Here is a 20,931-nt window from a genome sequence, read left to right on the forward strand (position 1 = left end):
GGAAATTATAGTGGGACAGTGGGCTTTGATCATTGCCCCATGAGGGAGGCCTGGTTTTATGACGTTTTTTTCTTTTTTCTTTTCTGTTGATACTAATTTTTTCTGTTGTTGTTTTAAATGCCATACTCTTCTAGGACACTGCTTCTCAAACTTTAATGTGCATATTAGGGCTTGTGTGAAAATGCAGATTCTGATCCAGCAGGTCTGGGATGGGGACTGTAGGTCTCCATTTCAAACGAATTCCCAGATGATGCTGATGCCTCTGGACCTTAGTGATAAGGGCTAGCAAAGCTCTTCAGGAAGTACACTTCTCTTTGAATTATGTACTTTGAAAATTAATTTATTTTTGGTAATGGGAAGGAACATCATTGCTTCAGGTTTTTAGTGTTATTTTAATATTGCTGTGAAGGCAGATTTTTTTTTCACCATGCTGTCTGTCAATTTTGCTGAAACATCAAAAAGAATCTCCTTTCCCTTTCTTGAAATATTAATATTTAGAAAAAAGTTTTGTGTATCAAAATAAACTTGACATTTGAATTCTGATAATTTCTACTAAGCAATTCTATTAAGCAGTGAAGAAGCCTATATTGCTTAATAGTAGCTGCAACAAACAGTATGTTTCCAAATGACTTTTGACAATATGCAATTCAAAGTAGACCCCAAGAAAAATTGGCAGGGTTTATTTTATAATTTCAAATAGTACAGTTTCAAAATGTAGTTCCTTTTATTTTGAATCATAACAGTACAGTGCAATAAAATACGCTCTGAGCCCTGGCCGGTTTGGCTCAGTAGTTATAGTGTCGGCCTGCGGTCCAGAGAGACCCGGGTTCGGTTCCCGCTAAGGGCGCGTACCTCGGTTGCAGTTTGTCCCCAGCCCTGGTTGGTTGTGCGGGTGGCAGCCACTCGATGTGTCCCTTTCACGTTGATGTTTCTCTGTCTCTCTTCCTCTCTCTCCCTCCCACTCTATCTGAATAAAAAATGGCAAAAAAAAAATGTCCTCGGGTGAGGATAAAAAAATATATATATGCTTTGAAAAATATTGGAATTAGATTAGTGAAATTTTAAACATCAGTGTATATCTGTTGTATTTTAGTGCCAAATCATTTGAAGCACAAGTGATTTTAGCTGCTTAAGAAGTTATTCATGGGTAGTGAATGAAAGTTCTCTTTCTTTGGAAGATTGGCTCATGATTATATCTCTTTTAGAGAAATGTCTATAAAGAGGCATTTTAAATAAAGAAAGAGAAATAAAATTAAAAAACAGGCCAAAAAACATTAATTTATTCCAATTTTTATCCATTTTCATTGAATTACTTGTGCATTTTAGAAAAATTTACTATGTTTATTGCTAACATTTACATACTTTATATATTTTTTATGTACTATAAAGACTGACCCTATTAAATTAATTGGTGTTTGCTTTTCATTGTATTAAGAATTCTTAAGGTGTGTGCTTGAGCTATGTCTGTGTAGATCCATTTCTGGATGTGAAATCTAACATTTTGAACTTTTGGTAATGTGATTACTTGGATTATTTCCATTCACAATTAGGGAACAACTTGATTTTTGCCATCTTTAGTATTATTTATTTTGTTCAAACATCTAGTATAGTTATGTCTGGCTATTTTTAAAGAGTTATTGGCTCAAAGTCTGTCATCCACCCTAGTAGCCACACAAAGCTGTGTGTATCCAGAGGAATGTCGGTTGTTTAATGTACTGAGGAAATTCCTTTTGTCCCAGTTCTGTTAACTGAAAGATCAGACTGTCTGCCAACTGCTTTAACCACTGTGTCAATAGCAAATATGTTATTGTCCCCAGAAAAGGATCCAAGGATGCTGAGTTACACAGTCGGGATGGGCAGAGCTGAGTTGTCTATCTTAGTGTTGTATCTGCCATGTAGGCTTCAGTATCTGCAGTTCTTTTTCCATATTTGCTTCCAAAGACTAGACCATTTTAATCGAATGAGTATATACTTAAAAAACACTATAAATGTACTTTTGTGTAGTTTGCTGATGACAATCTTGAATGCGTGCCTGTTTTAAAATGACAAATTTTAATACTAGGTCTTCCTTACTTTCTTCCTTTTCCCTTTCCCTTCCCTCTTTCCTTCCCTCCTTCCCTTCTCATCTCTCAAGGAAGCACTTCAACTTCATTCCAAAACAACCTCCTAGACTGTAGGGGTTTTCAGTTCCCAGAGGAACATCACAAAATCTCCCCAAATCTAATGATGTTAGGATCATAGGCTCTGGGATGGTAAATCCTTGGCCTCATGTTGCTACCCAGCTTTCTAGGTCTGTGGTAGATCTTGAGAATGGGTCACATTCTCTGTCTGGAGTCTCCCTGTAACCTCAGTGACTGCAGGTGGTCACCAGTAGGAGATTGGAACTGGAACTTGAGATACAATATAGTTACCCTATTTAATTTACTCTCCAAGCAAAATTCTAAATTAGGTTCCTGTGATCTCGTGTTGGGCTGGGGGTGCAAGTCATCTGTCCAAAGTTACATGCCTAGTATGTAGCAGGTGAGTCTGGACTCCAAGTCTGGTGCTTTTTTTTTCTTTTTTAAACTGTGATAGGCCACCTTGATCTCCTTAGAATGTAGTTCTAATCACCATTCGTCTGCTCAAGAATGTCCCTGGCTCCCTTTTATCTATAGACTGTTCCTCCTGACACTCAGGGCCTCTATAACGAAAAGTTGGCTGAAAGACACTGTCAAATCCAGATGACCCATTATGTACTGGGTTTTAGTAGGAGTGATGGGATAAATCCCATTTCAATTCTTTGTCTTCAGGAGTTTATAGGCTAGCTAAGGGCCAGAAGAATAATATTAGTTCAGGAATGATTAGAATATCAAGCAAAAAAGTGATACTTCTAATCAGAGGTAGGCAGTACTTTTGAAATCCAAAGACATCTGATCATTGGTTGGTGATAACCAGGAAAGACTTCGGAGGAAGAAGGCATTGAGTGTATCTTAATAGAAGAACAGATATGTGGGCATGTTGGCTGGGACAGCATGGGAACCACAAAGATGGAAAGGTGGCTTATGCTTGAGGTGCAGGGAATATTTGGCTAGATAATGTAGCTGCAGGTGGACGATAAGACAAAATGACTGACATCATGTAACAAAGGGTCTTGAATGTAGGATCATGAGCTAATACTTAATTTAGGAATTAATTGAGAGCCATTGAAGATTTTTGTGTAGGAGAATTAAAGTGATTGAGGCTATATTTTAATTTAATTTTATTATTTTTTAATCGTCACCTAAAGATATGCTGGGGGGGGGGGCATCAATCAGTTGACTTCTGTGTGCTTCCCCTGCTGGGGTTCAAACCTGCAACCCAGATATGAGCCCTGACTGTGAAATGAAATGGCAACCTTTCGGTGCACAAGATGTTGCTCAACCAACGGAGCCACTCTGGCGGGCTGGCGTTATATTTTAATAAAATAAAGCTGCTGTGGTGGTAAGGGTGGATTAGAGCAATTAGTATCCTTTAAGGAAAGAGTGTTGGAGACTCAGCAGCTGGAGGTTTAGGTAAAGAGGCCTTAGGACTCACAACCAATTTCAGGCACAAATGCATGTTGTCAGTGTAGGAAGTATTAGAGAAAAATGAGTGCTCTTTGAAAACAAATGGTAGCATTTGTGACTGTTAAAGGTAGCGTCTATCACGCTGATCAGAGGGGCACATGAAAGGAAATTATTCTTATAAGCATGGAATGGTTATGGAGGATATGTGTATATGAATTTGATAAAAGTGTGTGAATAAAGAACACTGGATGTAGTTTTATACAAAGAAAAAAATACACAGTAAAGATTTTCATTTAATATGATTCCTTAAAATTCTCAGTAATGGCCTGGAGGGTTTGGCTCAGTAGTTGGAGTGTCAGCCTGTGCACTGAAGGGTTGCAGGTTTGATTTCCGGTCAAGGGCATGTACCTGGGTTACAGGCTCAATCCCCAGCCCTGGTCCAGGTTGTGGGGAAGGCAGCTGATCGATATCTCTGTGTCACATTGATGTTTCTCAGTCTCTCTCTCTTCTTCTCTATCTCTCTCTCTTTCCCCTCTCTCTCCCTCCTTCTCCCTTCCCCTTTCTAGAAATCAATGGAAAAATATCCTCGGGTGAGGATTAACAAAATAACTAACTAACTGACTGACTTACTAAAATTCTCAGTAATCAGTCTGTCAGGGTTAATGGCTGCTGATGTAGAACTGATTTTTTTTTTCTTTATTTTTTTATTAATTAATTTTTGTTACAGATGTTTCTCCTTTTCCCCCCACTGATTCCCCCCTCCCCCTCCCTCCCTGCCCTTTCCCCAGTTTGTTGTCCAAGATTTTCTTTTAAAAAAAGACCTGTGAGTTATTTGAAGCATTTTGGTTGATTTTTCATAATATGTAAAGCGCTAAACATGTTGTTCTATTTTTGAAATGAGAGAACTTAGAAACATTGAGGCCAGTTTATTTGTATAATTCTTTTACAGTTGAAATCATTTAATGGAGAAGACATCAATTGTATATTCTGTCATTGCTTGTTCGGCTCCATTCTTGTTCATTTAAGAAGTCTTTTTATACCTAATCCACCCTTCCCAAATGCCCACCTTCCTCCTTCCCTCTCTAATTTTTTAAAAATAATATTTCTTATTGATTTTAGTGAGAGAGGAAAGGAGGGGGGAGAGAGATAGAAACATCGATGAGAGAGAACATCGATTGGCCGCCTCCTGCATGCCCCCACTGGGAATTTGGCCCACAACCTGGGCATGGACTATAACTGGAATTGAACTGGAGACCTCTAGGTGCATGGAATGCTGAACCACTGAGCAACACCTGCTAGGTCTCCTTTCCTCTCTTTAGATACATGCTTACTCTTCTTTCTCACCTCCACTCACCAAGCCCTATAACATTTCCAGTGTGCTTATAGTATAACGTGGTGTTGTATGTATTTTAATCTATGTATATCCCTAACAGACTATGAACTCTTTGGGAGCACAGCTCCCGCACTCTGCTGTGTGTGTGCTCAACAGAGGCCAGATAAATAGATGAACTAATGCATGTCTACAGTAAAGTTCGGGTAGGCTTTCAGGAGTAAAATGAGAATTATGGTAATTGCTTTAATGTATACCAACAATCACCCTGTGAAGGAGATAGATACTGTTCTCCCATCCCTCATCCATTTTATAGATTAGAAGTGGGAGGCTTAGAGAGGTGAAGTAACCAGCCTGCATCACCCAGAAAATAGTAGAGGGCTATGGAAAAGGCCCTGATGACCTGTTTATTTTCATACCTTAATACTTGAGAAAAACCTTCAGAAACATTAATTCAAAGCATTCATTGAGTACACGGTGCTGTATGAAGCATTTGAGGGCACACGATAATGGCTGGTCGTGTCCTGGACCTCTCAGGTGGCTTTCATTAAAATGGTAGTAGAATATACAAATGTAGAACCCATAATAATTACAAGAGTTTGCCTAATTGAAAAAGTAGTTGTTGAAATTTTGGAGGGTGGGCAAAGGTGAACCTAGTCCTTTTTCACCAGTACAGAGTGGAGGCTATAAAGGTGACTGTGGTGGGAGGGGAGATGAATACAGGGCTGACTGCATTCTTTGGTGATTCTAAATTTGGTGTTCCGTTTTTAGTTAAACCAGTTGGAGGCAGTATTTTAAGTGAGAACTTGGTTGTAAAGGTGGGTAAATAAGTGGTGACAGATTTATTCAGGGTGGTGGTTTGAGAGCAGTGTCTGTGTATGTGGTATTAGTGGAAGTCCACTAGCATTGAGCATACAGAAGTTTTGTGATTCAGCTGTGCCCTCAACACCTGTCAGATAGCTGCAAAGCACCACTCAGAGCATTGAGCAAGATATGTGGGCCATGGAGAGTTATGTGGAGAGAGAAGGTTTGTTGACAGGGACATCAATTTGAATTTGACACAGAATGGGATAACGGCATTCATTCAACTTTACCAGGAGGCAGAAGTCAAAGGAATTTATTTATTTTTTTATCCTTACCTGAGGACATTTTTGCATTTTATCTTCAGGTAGAGCTAGAGGGAGAGAGGGAGGAAGAGAGAGAGAAACATAGATGTGAGAGAGACACATCGACTGGTTGCCACCCACACGACCCCATCAGGGGCCGGGAAGAAACCGCAACTGAGGTACATGCCCTTAGCGGGAACAGAACCCAGGTCTGTCTGGTTCGTGGGGCAATGCTTTAACCTCTGAGCCAAACTGGCCAGGGCTCAAAGAAATTTATTGATGGAATCCTTGGAAGGGGAGGTGGTGAGCATGAGTGAGTGTTACCAGATGAGTTGAACAGTAAAGTGTGTGAACTGAGGTTGACAGTGAACTAGAGTTCAGTGCTGGGACTGGATATTTACCTGTTTATACCTAAGGGGATTGTACCCATCAGAGCTCTGTCATCTTGCGTGGGGTGGAGCCACACCCTAATTATGCTCAGCAGGTGCTGGCATGTGTTTAGGGCTTCAGCCAGGGCTGGGTGCCAGGGACTAAGCTATTTGCATGGCTTCATTATCCAGTTTTCAGAGAATAAAAGTGGGCCAGCATCAAGTCAGGTCTCCTTTCTCTTTTTCACTGTGCTGTGATGTTATCAGAGTAATAATTGTAGGCCTATATATGGTAAACATGGCTCTTCATAAGATCCTTAGATGGAACTGTCAACATAAGGAGACTAATGGGAAAAATTTTGCCCATGTATTAAAAAAAAAAATTAATGCTTCTTATAGAGAGATTGGAATCTCATCACTTAACATTTACATTTTCATCTTCTTTTTTCTCTCATATTCTTACTAATTAATTTGGAAGTCATACTAAGTGTGGTCATTTCCTGTTTTTAAAAATACATTTGTGTCCTGGTTGGGTGACTCAGTTGGTTGGAGCATTGTCCTGTGCATCAAAAGTTTGTGGGTTTGATTTCAGGTTAGGACACATACCTAGGTTTTGGGTTTGATCCCTGGTTGAGGTGTGTACATGAGGCAACCGATGGGTGTTTCTCTCTTTCTCTCTCCCTCCCCTCCCTCCCTGCCTCTCTCCCACTCCCTCTTCCTCTTCCTCTAAATTAAAAAAAAATCCTCGGATGAGGATTAAAAGCAAAAACCAAAAACCCATATTTGTAATTGAAGAGTGAAATAAAGACATGTTAATGTGTTCTTGTTAATAATTCAAATTTTTTTATGGCTTACATGTTTCTTTGTATGGTTATATGTTTATATAACATTTCTTCTTAGATGTTTAATTTGTTTTAAGAATTAATCCTGTGCTGAACTTGTATATATGTAAATACTTATCGAAACAGCCATTTTTTTTTTTTTTTTAAGATTCCAAAAGAGGATTTATTGGGTTAAAGAAAATGAACTTTATATATCTTGCCATGTTGCTTTTTAGAAAGGCTGTAAGTTCTACTACCATACCAGCATTGTATGAAAGCACACTCTTCATTCTACTTTTATTTAATGATACAATTTTCAAATATTGTTAAATTTCTTTAAAAATTGCAATGAAAAAAAGTGTACTATTTTCCTGTGCTTTCTGGAACTTTACTGAGGGACATTGTTACCTGATGAACTTGTATCTATCAGTGTTTTGGATTGGGGCAGTTAACAGGTTTGGAACTATTTGCCAACCAGAACCCCAAAGAGAACTGAATGTTGCTTTTTAAGATGCTTTTACTTATATTAACAAGAAGTTGTTATTGAAGTTGCCTTTATTTAACTCAATTAATGGGGTTGATTTTTTTTAAATAATTAATTTTCGTTACAGATGTTTCTCCTTTCCCCACCACTGATTCCCCCCTCCCCTTCCCTCCCCGCCCTGTCCCCAGTTTGTTGTCCATGTCCACTGTTCATGCATACATACATATAAGTTCTGTGGTTTATCTTTCCCCCACCATCCCCTCTTCTGGGGTTTGTCAGTCTGTACCCCACCTCCATGTCTCTGGGATACACCATTCCTCAGACTGTTATGTTCATTATATTCCACAAATAAGTGAGATCATATGATACTTGTCCTTCTCTGTTTGGCTTGCCTCACTCAGGATGATACTCTCCAGGTCCCTCCATGTAGTCTCAAAGGACAAGAGATCTTTCTTTCTTACAGCTGCGTAGTACTCCATTGTGTATATGTACCAAAGCTTTTTTATCCATTTGTCTACTGATGGACACTTGGGATGTTTCTAGATCTTAGTGATTGTAAATAGTGCTGCTACAAACATGAGGGTACATATATTTTTTCTGTTTGGTGTTTTCAGGCTTCTTAGGGTATATTCCTAGAAGTGGGATCACTGGGCCAAATGGAAGTTCAATTTTTAATTTTTTGAGGTAACACCATACTGTTTTCCATAGTGGCTGCACCAGTTTGCATTCCCACCAGCAGTGTCCTAGAGTCCCCTTTTCTCCATACCCTCACCAACACTTGTTGTTTGATGATTTGTTGATGGCGGCCATTCTGACAGGTGTGAGGTGATACCTCATTGTTGTTTTAATTTGCATCTAATGAGGTTGAATTTTAAGACACAGGGTCATTAGAGTCTTCTCAGGCTGCAGAGGTCTTCTGGAGGAGTGTGATGGCCTGTCAGTGTTAATTATGCCTCCAGAGCTGTGTTCCTCTCTTCCCTGTTCCCTGGAAATGCTTTTCCAGAGGAACCAGCAGTATCCAGCTGCTGTGGGAGCAAGGGAGCGCACCTCTATCTTGTTACCCAGTTTTATTTTTTTCAGGGTACTTCTCATCAACTGAAATTAGCTTATATCTTTGATTCTGTCTTGTTCCCCTAGCATCCAAGGTGTATTATAACAAGCACTCAGTTTTTCTAATTCATGTTGTCTCCTCAGGATCCGGCCTATAATGGGTGCTGAATATATGTTCATTGAATGAACTCCAGAGGGATTCTGTTGCCTGTGGAAACAAAGGCAGACTTTCACCCCACCTTCAGTTTGCCTCGTGCTTCTTTATTAGACCGTTTTCATGAATTACACTCTGAATCCATGAGTTTTTGCTCTCTAGTCCCAGGTGCACTGCTGCTTGGGTGTGGGGGTGAGGGAGGGAGGGGCTGGTCCTTTATATGTAATGCCTACTTTCACATTGAGTCTGGGTCTGAAGAAATGTCGAGTCTTTAGTACCCAACTCAATTAAAAAAAATTTTTTTTTCTTTATTGATTTTAGAGAGGGGAAGGGTGAAGGAGAGAGAGAGACACACATACACAAACATCAATGAGAGAAAACATCGACTGGCTGCCTCCTGCATGCCCCCTACTGGGAACCATGCCCACAACTTGGGCATGTGTCCTGACCAGCAACCTCTTGGTGCATGGTCGACGCTCAACCACTGAGCCACACTGGCTGGCCCCCAACTCAATTTTTTATTTGTCTCTTCCACAAAACCTTTTCTAACATCCTAATTGACTCTGGTGCTCACTTTTCTGAACCTCTAAAAATGGAAATTATATTATAGCCCTGTGTGTAGTTCTGTCTTTGTTAATGTTAAGCTTACCTATAGCTGCTGACCCAATGCTTTACCCCTTAGGCAACTGAAGGGCCGCTGGCCGAATCTTTGTTTCCCAAACTCCTTTTTTTTTTCCTCTCTGAAAATTTTCTTGACATCTGTCATCTTACATCTTAAATTGTATATATATAGTTTTTGTCAATTAAATACTTAAAATATAGCTGGTAGGAATCTTGGCCAAGATCTAGTCTCATTAGAATGTGTATCTGTGTTTTTTCATTAACTTTTGCCCCAGGAATTTCGAGTGATCTTTGGGGCTAGTAGCAAATGTGGATAATTTTTTCTTGTTTAGGAGTTAGATTTGACACTTCCTATTGAAATGTTTTGCTGTCAGGGATTCAGGCAGATGGTTGCTTATGACAGAACAGATGTGTGTGTTGAATCAGATCATTTTAATCTGCTCTTATACCCTGAAGTGTTCCCTTGGTAAGGACTCATCTCTGACCTGCTTGTTTCAGCTGTGGGCGATTTTCCCTTACTAAGGAGATACATAGAGCCTTACAGAGAAAGCTGACAAAATATGGTGAATAAAACATAAATAATTGAATACTGGTTAATCCACGTGCATATTCCAATGCAAGGATAATGTTTTCATTGACAAGGTAAGCAGTGATTTCGTTAAGAAACACAGTTAACAGGAACTATTGATTATAACACTTGAAAAGGTAATTTCCATAAAATATAGTTTGATTCTAGAGATTATTTGTTGAGTGGTGGCATCAGTGGTTAAAAGCATAGACTATAAATGGGCTGCCTGGTTTTGAAACTCAGCTCTGTCAGTTAAGACCTCTGTAACCTTAGGGCAAATTTAACATTGCTGTGCTTAGTTCCCTCATTTGTAAAATGGGAGGGGAGAAGGGCAGTAATAATAGTATTTACTTTTAGTATTGAGTGAGGATTACATGAGTTAACAGATTGAAACTGCCCATAATCACTATGGAAATGTTAGCTGTGTTATTAATATCATTAATACATTATCATCATTGTTGTCATCTGAGAAATAAGAGCTTTCTCTGCCCATGTACAAAGAACAAAGACTGAAAGAAGTATCAAATGTTACTAAGAATTGCCTGCTGAAACTTTTGCATGGTCTACCTGATTTGGCTTTGTTTCTCTTTCTAAGGAACTGGTTGAACCACCTGTCACCTGGGATGTGTAATGCCTATGGACTGCTTTAGTTTAAAAGTGTAGGTCTTTCGACATCTTGTTTAAGTTTGAGCCATCACTCTCAGATTGTATGTTATTCTTTTTTTTGTTGTTGTTAATCCTTACCTGAGAATCTTTTCCTATTGATTTTTAGAGAGAGTGGAAGGGGGAGAGAAAGAGAGAGAAGGGGGAGAGAGAGAGAGAGAGAGAGAGAGAGAGAGAGAGAGAGAGAGAAAGGGGTGGGGAGAAGAAACAGAGAAACATCAATGTGAGAGAGACACATCCACTGGTTACCTCCTGCATGAGCCTGACTGGGGCCAGGGGTTGAACTGCAACCGAGGTCTGTGCCCTTGACTGGAATCAAATGCGCAACTGTTGTAGGGGTTTGGGACCAGAATCTGTTATAGGGCTGAAGAGGATGACTTTTAGAGTTAGAGGCAGAAATAGAGATTTCTAATTTTTGCTTTTCTTTTTTAAAAATGAACTTTTTCAGTGTCATTAAGAGAATGAGTGTAAACCAAGACAATGAAATAGCCTTGTTAAGTGAAATTGAATTCACTTCTGTGGCTGTGTGTACATATACACGTATATGTTCTATGAATACATTTCGTGGGTTGTCAAGCAGCGTGTATAAAGCTACTTATATGTGTGGAAGCACTTTTTAGAACCCATGCTTGAGACATATTCCTTCCTAGCTCATGGACCAAGACATACATATCTTTTTGGTGACAGCACTTTCTTCCTTTAGGAGTCATGTACTTTTCTTACATAGAAGGAGCATCCTTCCCCCAACCTCAACACCGCCCCCCCACCCCCACCCCCGCTTTTAGGGAGAACAGTACATTACACAGCATAAAATTCCACAAAAATTTCATAAAAGGGAAGGATTTGTCTATGCTTAACATTGGTTCTTTAGGGAAATCCTCTCATTTAAGGGCCATGGAGGAATGCTAGAATCATTTTATATGAATTAGAAGAAATGTGCCATTATTGCCTGTGGAAATCTCTTAGAAGTTTTGTAAGTTGGCTGTATTTCTAAAATGTTTCACTGATCATATTTTAGATTTAAAAAATATAAATCTAGCCCTGGCTGGTTTGGTTCAGCGGTTAGAGCATCGGCCTGTGGTCCTGAGAGACCCGGGTTCGGTTCCCGCTAGGGGCGCGTACTTCGGTTGCCGTTTGTCCCTGGCCCTGGTCGGTTGTGTGGGTGGCAGCCACTCGATGTGTTCCTTTCACATCGATGTTTCTCTCTCTCTCTCTCTTCCTCTCTCTCCCTCCCACTCTACCTGAACAACAATATATATATATGTACATATATACATATACATATATACATATATACACACATATATATATATCTAAATAGTTCAGTTTTAAACTATCACAGATATCAGCATATGTGTATAACCTTTTTTTCTATTTGAAAAACAATGAGTTCAAACTAGGGCTGTTTTTGTTTTCAGTAAGGCTAGATACTTGAATACATTTGTGCTTTTCTTTTTTAAAAAGGTTGGTTGAACCTTATATCTACATAATGTATCTTCTGTGACAGGGTTATATATAAAAATAAGTGTATTATTTATTTATCTAATAATTTATCTGTTGCAGCATAAATGTCATAAAACTTTATGGCAGGACTTCAGGTGTGGCTTGGCTGTGTGTCTGTTTCTGGCTTACTCTCTGATGAGGTTGCAGTTATCTGAAAGCTCAAGTGGGGCTGGGGAGTCTACTTTCAAGCTCACTTATGTGGCTGTTGTCAGGAGGCCTCAGTTCCTCACTATGATCTGAGAGACAGCCAGTGAGCACCTAACAGAACACAAATGCTTTTTATAACTTAATTTGGAAGTGATAACTCATCACTTTCATTAGAAATAGCACAAGGGGAGGGCATTATATAAGGGCATGAAAACCAGAGATGGAGATTAGGATGGGTATTGTAGAGATTACCTACCACATTAAACTTTACTTGTAGAGTATAATTTGCTAAAGCTTAGAATTATAGTAAACTTGTTGAAACTCGATTACCTCATGACAGTGTGAAAGGTTTTTTTTCCCCCCTCACCTGAGAACATTATTTCATATTTTGTTCAGATAGAATGGGAGGGAGAGAGGGAAGGAGGGAGGGAGGAAGGGGGGGGGAGAGAGAGAGAGAGAGAGAGAGAGAGAGAGAGAGAGAGAGAAACATCTACATGTAAGGGACACATTGAGTGGCTGCCTCCTGCACGACCAACCAGGGCCGGAGACAAACTGCAACCAAGGTACGTGCCCTTAGCGGGAACCAAACCCGGGTCTCTCTGGACCACAGGCCGATGCTCTAACTACGCTCTAACCGCTAAGCCAAACCGGCCAGGGCAGTGTGAAAGGTTTTGATGGGTAAAGTTATGTTTGTGAAAATGAATAAAGAAATCTCACTTCAAGGAAAATGACATATTTTTAAAATTCATAAATGTTCTAGGCTAATCTTTTTTTAAATATGTTTTTATTGATTATTTTAGAGTTTGAGGAAGGGAGAGAGAGATAGAAACACCGATGTGAGAGACACACATCCATCAGCTGCCTCCTGCACATCCCCTAGTGGGGATTGAGCCCACAACCTGAGCATGTGCCCTGACCAGGAATTGAACTGGGATCTCTCAGTCCATGGGATGGTGCTCAATCCACTGAGCAACACCAGCAGGGCACAAAGCTAATCTTTAAAGTAGAGGGAAAGCAGAAAGCTCAGCAATATACACAAGCTTCTCAATATATTAAAACATTGAACCATAATAAGACTTTTTTCTCTTTAATTTCATATGTGAAACAAGTGACTTGTGAATTGCCACTGTGAGTGAGCCTTCATTCAGTAACCCTCTTTTAATACTAGTTTTTACCTCAGCATTATTATGCTGGCTGAAATTCTTGTGCTTACCATGTCCTTTGCTCAAAAGAATTTTTCTTTGGTCTTGGGTAAGGAGTATTGAATTAGCTTCTCCTAAATCAACTCAGTTCTTTTTTTATACTAATTAATTTTCTTTGCACCTTTTTTCACTTACTTTAAGTTGGAATGTTTGATTGCTAAGAGTATCATCCTTAAATGAAATATTGGAGGCAGAGAGTTCATTTTCTCTTTTTGCTGAGGTGCTTTGTAGATGACAGTTGCTGTGGAAATTTCTGGATGATTCTAACCCATGGTGTGTGATATTTTCCTTAACCAAGGCCACTTGTGAAACAGTTCTGAAGAGTACATTGCATCCAATAGACATTTAACATTTTTTTCTCCCGTACACAAGCAAAAGTTTATTTAGAAAATCACAGAGGTAGAAGGAGTGAGCAATGGAAAAGTGAGCCACCTAGGCTATGTGGACTCAGGATGCAATTTACAGAGGCAAAAGAAGGGCCCTTGGAACATAGGAGAATGAAATCTAAGGTATGTGCCTGGAGGGAAGGAAAGGGGAAGAAAGATGCTGATGTGCTAGAAAGAGGGGGGGGGGGCAGACACTTAATGTTATTGGTTAAATTTATACATAGTATTTTTTTTTAAGGTGATAGGATCACTTAAGTACTAAGTTTAGAGATTTAAAAGTGTCCCTACAATACTTTCCCAAGTCTATGCTGTATCACTTTTCTATGCAGGTAGTTTATTTCTTTGGTTTCTTATTAAAAAAGAATAGTTTAGTCTTTAATATCCAAAGCATATTGAGTTATCTCTATTCTTGGTACTGAGATTTGATTAATGGAAGCGGCAGTAAAGTATTTTCTCTTCATTTATTTTAGTTTTCATTTATCTTCAGTGCCTGTGCTTTTACAGCTTTTCTTTTCCCCTTTCTGCTCTTCTTGGGCAGCAGTAAGTATCAGAAGTCATCCTTAGTTTCTTGACTTTGATAATCTATTCTGCTTTACACAGGACTTCCATCATGACTTGGTTTAGTTGTTTTGGTCACACCCATTCCGGCTTACACAGTGGGGGATTTCCAGTGTTGATAAGCCTTTCTTGTCACCTATCACCAAATTGGAGTTACCAGAGTTCAGGTGTGTACTCCCAGGGGGTGGGGCTGGAACTGTAGTTCTTGCATTTTTGTAAGGACATGATCTTGGGATTTTTTTTTTCTTTTATGAATGAATAACAGTGAAATTAATTCAAACTCAGTACTTCTAGGATTAAAATGTATTTATGTTATACTGTCTAAAAGTTAAGGGTTCATAGTACTTGATTACCTAAACTAGAAATGATTCATCATTAGGTGTAGTTCTATAGAGAGCATGACATGATAGAGTAGAAAGGAAATAGCAGGTGAAACAGTGACTTTTATAATTCACTTGGCTCCCCCAGTAGCCTTTATTTTAAAGCTCCTGTCCTGCAATTATGAGATACAGTATGGTGGGTGGATGGAGAGGCTTTGGAATGATGCTCTGCCACTTTCTAGCTGGATAATTTGGAAAAATTACTTAATCTTTCTGAACCTGGTTTTCTAATCTTTAAAATGGCAGAGAACATACTTTTCTTGAGATTTGCTGAATGTTAATAAGAACATATAAAGTAACATCTAACACATGAGTGATTAGTTGGCATTTCACATGGGGCAGTTAGTGTGGTTTTAAAATTCTCTTTGTTCAACTGACATTTCATGCTGAGCTTTTTACTTGTCATTGTTCAGCCATGAATGAGTAAGGTTTTGTTCAAGTGGCCCAGTAGATAATCGCAGCCATTTTCTAACTTTGCATACCTTAGGCAGATACTGGACAACAGAGAAATATTGATTGCTTATAAAGGGATCAGGAACAGATGCCACTTAGGAGTGAAGATCAAAGACCGGCTCATAAACGGAGTTAACCAGAAAGGAGGTTGGTTTAGAAAATTAAATTTCATTACTAAAATTTTATTTTTAGAAAGGTAGCTTTGTCTTAAAGGGGAATGTTAGAACAACATAGTGAAGCATCCATAGGGAAGTTCTTTTTTTTTATCCTCACCCAAGGACATTTTTTCTATTTTTTGTTCAGATAGAGTGTGGGAGGGAGAGAGAGAGAGAGAAACATTGACGTGAAAGGGACACGTCAAGTGGTTGCCACCCACACGACCCAACCAGGGCCGGGGACAAACTGCAACCGAGGTACATGCCCTTAGCGGGAACCGAACCCGGGTCTCTCAGGACCGCAGGCCGACGCTCTAACCGCTGAGCCAAACCGGCCAGGGCCATAGGGAAGCTCTTAGTGCAGGGCAAATGAGGTATAACTTCTTAGTATTTTACAAAAGTTTTCAGAGAAATGTGTTCCTTACTTACATGGTTTACTGGGGACCAGAATCTTGGGCATTGTACTTCTTTGAGTAGAGTTCCCAGTGATTTTCAGATCACATTGTTTTCTTAGAGATAATTTGTCTCAGAGTGTGGATAAGGAGTCAGTGGGAGGATGGGCAGTTTGTACTGTGTCTGAGCTCACTGCTATTGTGATTTTCATTAACCGATACTATGTGAGATGAGAGTGCAAACTTTAACTTTTTTAGTTATGACTGATAATTATGATAACAGTATTTGAATCTATCATGCAGATATCCTGGAAATACGTATTTTGTTCTTTTTAAAAAAAATTTATTTGTTGACAGTATTACAGCTGTCTATAGATAATAGTGTGGGGTAGGAGAGGGACTGGGTGGAGGGGGCAAAGGAGGGGGAAATGGAGGACATGTGGAAATATTATTTTAGAAGTGAGAAAATTTTAATGTAAGTGAAAGCTCAAAATAAAGGATTCAAAATGTCATCACACACTTCAAAAATGGCTTTGGATTAAAAAAATTGCATATACCAAAGGAGTAAAAGAGAAACACTTTTTCCACAGATATTCAAGAAAATATGTCATATATTATTTGGAAACCCTCCTATTGGGAGAATGGCAGTACCTTTTTGTGACTCGCGTCTAAAACTTTAAGATTCATACAGAAAGGCAAGTAGAAGACTAAAATTTCAAGAGGAGGCAGCAATAGATGAGAATCTTTTAAAGTGTTACCGTCTTTCTTTTCAGCCTGACAGTGCTCCAGAAACTAGGAGATTTATACTATAAACATTTTACTGGTTCAAAAGGTCAGCAATTGTCTTTATAAAGGTGAATTGGGGAAGGAAAGCAGGGAAGGGAAAGAGTAAGGTAGGGAGTACTGTCTACCTGTACAGGGCTGCCAGTCTAGGTTAAGACCCTGGTCCTTGGGCTGGTTTTGCCTAACATGTTACTCTGAGGTAGGTGCTCCCCTTTGAGCCCATGATGAGTGACCATGATCATGTCCTTGATCATGTGGAAGCTCTCAGTGCCCAGGACTAGACTGAGAGGGGCCAGTGGATACAATTCTCACTGTTCTCTTTGAGACAGATAAACACAGCCTGTCTTGAGTCTTGAGATTAATGACTATTTTATCCAGTTGATTAGTTGCCCTTGTTTCAGTTCTGTAATTAGCTGATCAAGAGAAAGGGAAAAATATAAAAGAGCATGCTGTACATGTTTATGGTGGGAATGTGTTCTTTTTTTCTTGTTCGTCATCTCAGTTATTGTAATTTGCACTGTATTTCAATTTATTACATCCTTGTGGAGAGACTGATTAATTTGGGATTCATTCTTGGGAATCATTTGATTAGAAAACTGCTGACCTCAGAGATCAGCTTAGGTTATCTCTTATTACCAGAGATACAGGTCCAGGTGTGTGGCTCTGAGCCAAGACACACTTATCAGTTAGGACCTCATGAGCTACCAGTTAATATCCTTCTGAAGGGAGGATTCCCTATGTCAGGTGTGCCCTTGCATCTGGCCTCTGGTGCTGGGTCCTGCAGTTCTTTCTTACTGAAGCTGTCATTCCCTCCTTTGCTTCTAAAAACTTTTGTCTTTGGTCCCCTATACTTGGTGGAAAAATGACAATACCACCATGATTGAAATCCTCAATTTGTTCATAAGGTGAAAGGATTTCTTGCACATAATCCTGCATCTTAGCTAATTAACCCAATCCATCTTATTACTATTGATATCTTTGGCTTTAGTTAAGTGTCTCTTCCTATTTGTTACTCATGAATGCCATTTATCAAAATAGAATTGCTTCTCATAGAAATGTTTATATGTGTGTAGTTTAAGTCTGTAATGTAACATAGTCTGAAACAATTTTGGAGTTGGCATGGTTTTAGTTTAGCCTAACTTGTTCAGAGGAGCCTATAGTTTATAGATGTTACTAGAAGATGGAAAATCTGCATGATTTTGAAATCAGTGACTTTTAGTCACAAGAAACTATTAAAGGAACTGTATGTTTTACCATGAAGTTTATGAGTGTGGGCACAGGGTGTTTTTAGAATCCTTAATCTAATAGTGCTTCTAAAATGCTCATATGTCTGTGAGTATATTTCATTTTGGTGTGAATTTTTAGTACAGAGCTGCTTACAGAAAAAAGTACCTTTAAGAAAAAATGTTTTTATTCATTTAAAAATTATTTTTAAGTTAATTAGTTTATTTTTGTTACAGATATTTCTCCTTTTTCCCCACAGACACCCTCCTCCGTATCCCCCCCACCCCAGCATTGTTGTACATGTCCATTGGTTACGCATCCATGCATATAAGTTCTTTGGTTTATCTCATCTCCCCCACCCTCACCCTCCCTCCTCTGATGTTTGTCAGTCTGAACCATACTCCTTTCTGTGTCTCTGGGTCTGTTTTACTTTTATTGATATTTTAGAGAGAGGAGGGGAGAGAGAGAGAAAAACATCAATGCAAGAGAGAAACATCCATTGGCTACCTCTTGCACGCCCTCTAATGGGGATCGAGTCCACAACCCGGGGCATGTGCCCTCACTGGGAATTGAACTAGGACCTTTCAGTCCATGGGACGATGCTCAATCACTGAGCCACACTGGGCTGAAATAAGTACCTATAGTGAAAAAATTTTTGCTAGGTTGTATGGAAAGGACTCTGGTGTTTTTTATTCAGCTATATCACAGTCTTGAGGTTTTGTATTCATTATTTTATTAAGTCCTCACTCTGATTCTCTGTAGCAGACAGTACTATCCCTATTTTGATAGAAGACTGAATTGAAGTCTACCAAGGTTAGGTAACTTGCACAATCTCTCAGGACCTGTAGGTGAGAGAGGCAGGATTGGCCCTTAGAATGCCTGACTCTAAGAATTCTGGCTTGAATGGAGGTGATTTGACCACTTACTGGAGAGCATATTGTGTAGAGGGGGCCATAACATTGAGAGGGAGTGGGAGTTGGTTTTTCTTCCTATTTAGAAAATTTAAGGTTTTATTATCTCCCCCCCAAGATAAAATACTATGTGCTAAAGGTAATATTTATAGGAGGTTATCAGAGGAATTATAGACCACACTATCAAAAGAACTTTAGCGCCCAGCTGGTGTAGCCCAGTGGTTGAGCATCGACCCATGCACCAAGAGGTTGCTGGTTCGATTCCTGGTCAGGGCACTTGTCCAGGTTGTGGGCCCAATCCCCAGTGGAGGGCAAGCAGGAGGCAGCCAGTCGATGTTCTCTCTCATCAATGTTTCTCTCTCTTTCACCCTCTCTCTTTCTCTCTGAAAACATCAATAAAGAAAAAAAAATCAAAGAACTTCAGCCAAAAATTTAGGTTGAAACTTGTAAATCTTTGTAAAAGGAAAATATGGATTGCTAACTCCAAAGTGATTTATTAAAAATCTAATGCATTTTTTAAATTTAAGTTTATGTTTATTCTTTCTCCTTCATTGACACCTTCCTCCCATTCCCGCACCCACCCAGCCCCCAGCATTGTTGTCTATGTCCAGTGGTTATGCTTATATGCATAAGTTCTTTGGTTTATCACTTCTTCTCTCCCCCTCCTCTGAAGATTGTCAGTCTGAACCCTACTTCTATGTCTCTGGGTCTGTTTTGTTTATCACCTTATTTTGTTCATTATATTCCACAAATAAATGATATCGTTGATACTTGCCTTTCTCTGACTGGCTTATTTCACTTAGCATAATACTCTCCAGGTCCCTCCATGTCATCTCAAAGGATAAGAGATCTTCCTTACAGATGCGTAGTATTCCATTGTGTATATGTAGGACAGCTTTTTGTCCACTTATCTATTGATGGACACTTGAGATGTTTCCAGATCTTAGCAATTGTAAATAGTGCTGTTATGAACATAGAGGTACATGTATTCTTTCTGACTGCTGTTTCAAGCTTCTAAGGATATATTCCTAGAAGTGGGATCACTGGGCCAAATGGAAGTTCAATTTTTAATTTTTTGAGGTAACACCATACTGTTTTCCATAGTGGCTGCACCAGTCTGCATTCCCACCAGCAGTGTTACTAGAGTCCCCTTTTCTCCACACTCTCACCAGTACTTGTTGTTTGATGATTTGTTGATGGCACCCATTCTGACAGGTGTGAGGTGATACCTCATAGTGCTTTTAATTTGCATCTCTCTGATGATTAGTGACATTGAGCATTTTTTTATATGTGTCTTGACCATTTGTATGTCCTGTTTGGAGAGGTGTGTATTTAGATCCCTTGCCCAATTTTTAATTGGATTGTCTTCCTTTTGTTGAGTTGTATGAGTACTCTATATATTTTGGAGATTAACTTCTTATCCGATGTATCATTGGCAGTTATGTTATCCCAGAGAGTGGATTCCCTTTTCATTCTGATGCTTGTTTCTTTTGCTGTGCAGAAGCTTTTTAGTTCGATGTAGTCTCATGTGTTAATTTTTTCTTTTGTTTCTCTTGTCTTAGGCATTGTATCAGTGAACATTCTACTGTATGTGATGTCTGAAATTTTGTTGCCTACATTTTCTTCTAGGAGTTTTGCAGATTCACGAGACAAAGTCTTATAACCATTTTGAGTTTTTTCTTGTTTATGTATAAGTTGGTGGTCTAGCTTCATTTTTTTGCAAGTAGCTGTCCAATTTTCCCATCACCATTTATTGAAGAGACTGTCTTTACTCCACTGCATGCTTTTGCCACCTTTGTCAAATATTAACTTAGCATAATGTCTTGGGTCAATTTCTGGGTTCTCTGTTCTGTTCCATTGATCTATATGCCTGTTCTTGTGCCAGTACCAGGCTGTTTTGATTACAATGGCTTTGTGGTATAACCTGATATCAGGTATTGTGATCCCTCCTACTTTGTTGTCTTTTCAAGATTGCTGTGGTTATTTGGGGTCTTTTCTGGTTTCATGTAAACTTTTGAAGTATTTGTTCTAGTTCTGTGAAATATGTCTGGTATTTTAATGGGGATTGCATTGAATCTGTGGATTGCTTTGGGTAGTATGGACATTTTAATGATGTTAATTCTTCAATCCATGTACAAGGTATATGTT

General features: G+C 39.1%; 1 protein-coding gene across 8 annotated transcripts in view; it reads left to right on the top strand.

Annotated features, from left to right (window-relative positions):
- The window catches only part of PARD3 (par-3 family cell polarity regulator), an 823,714-nt gene that overhangs the window by 57,792 nt on the left and 744,991 nt on the right, over window positions 1-20,931 (top strand). The window lies entirely within an intron of this gene.

This window comes from Molossus molossus, unplaced genomic scaffold (genome assembly GCF_014108415.1).
Source record: "Molossus molossus isolate mMolMol1 unplaced genomic scaffold, mMolMol1.p scaffold_m16_p_1, whole genome shotgun sequence".
Taxonomy (NCBI): Eukaryota; Metazoa; Chordata; class Mammalia; order Chiroptera; family Molossidae; genus Molossus; species Molossus molossus.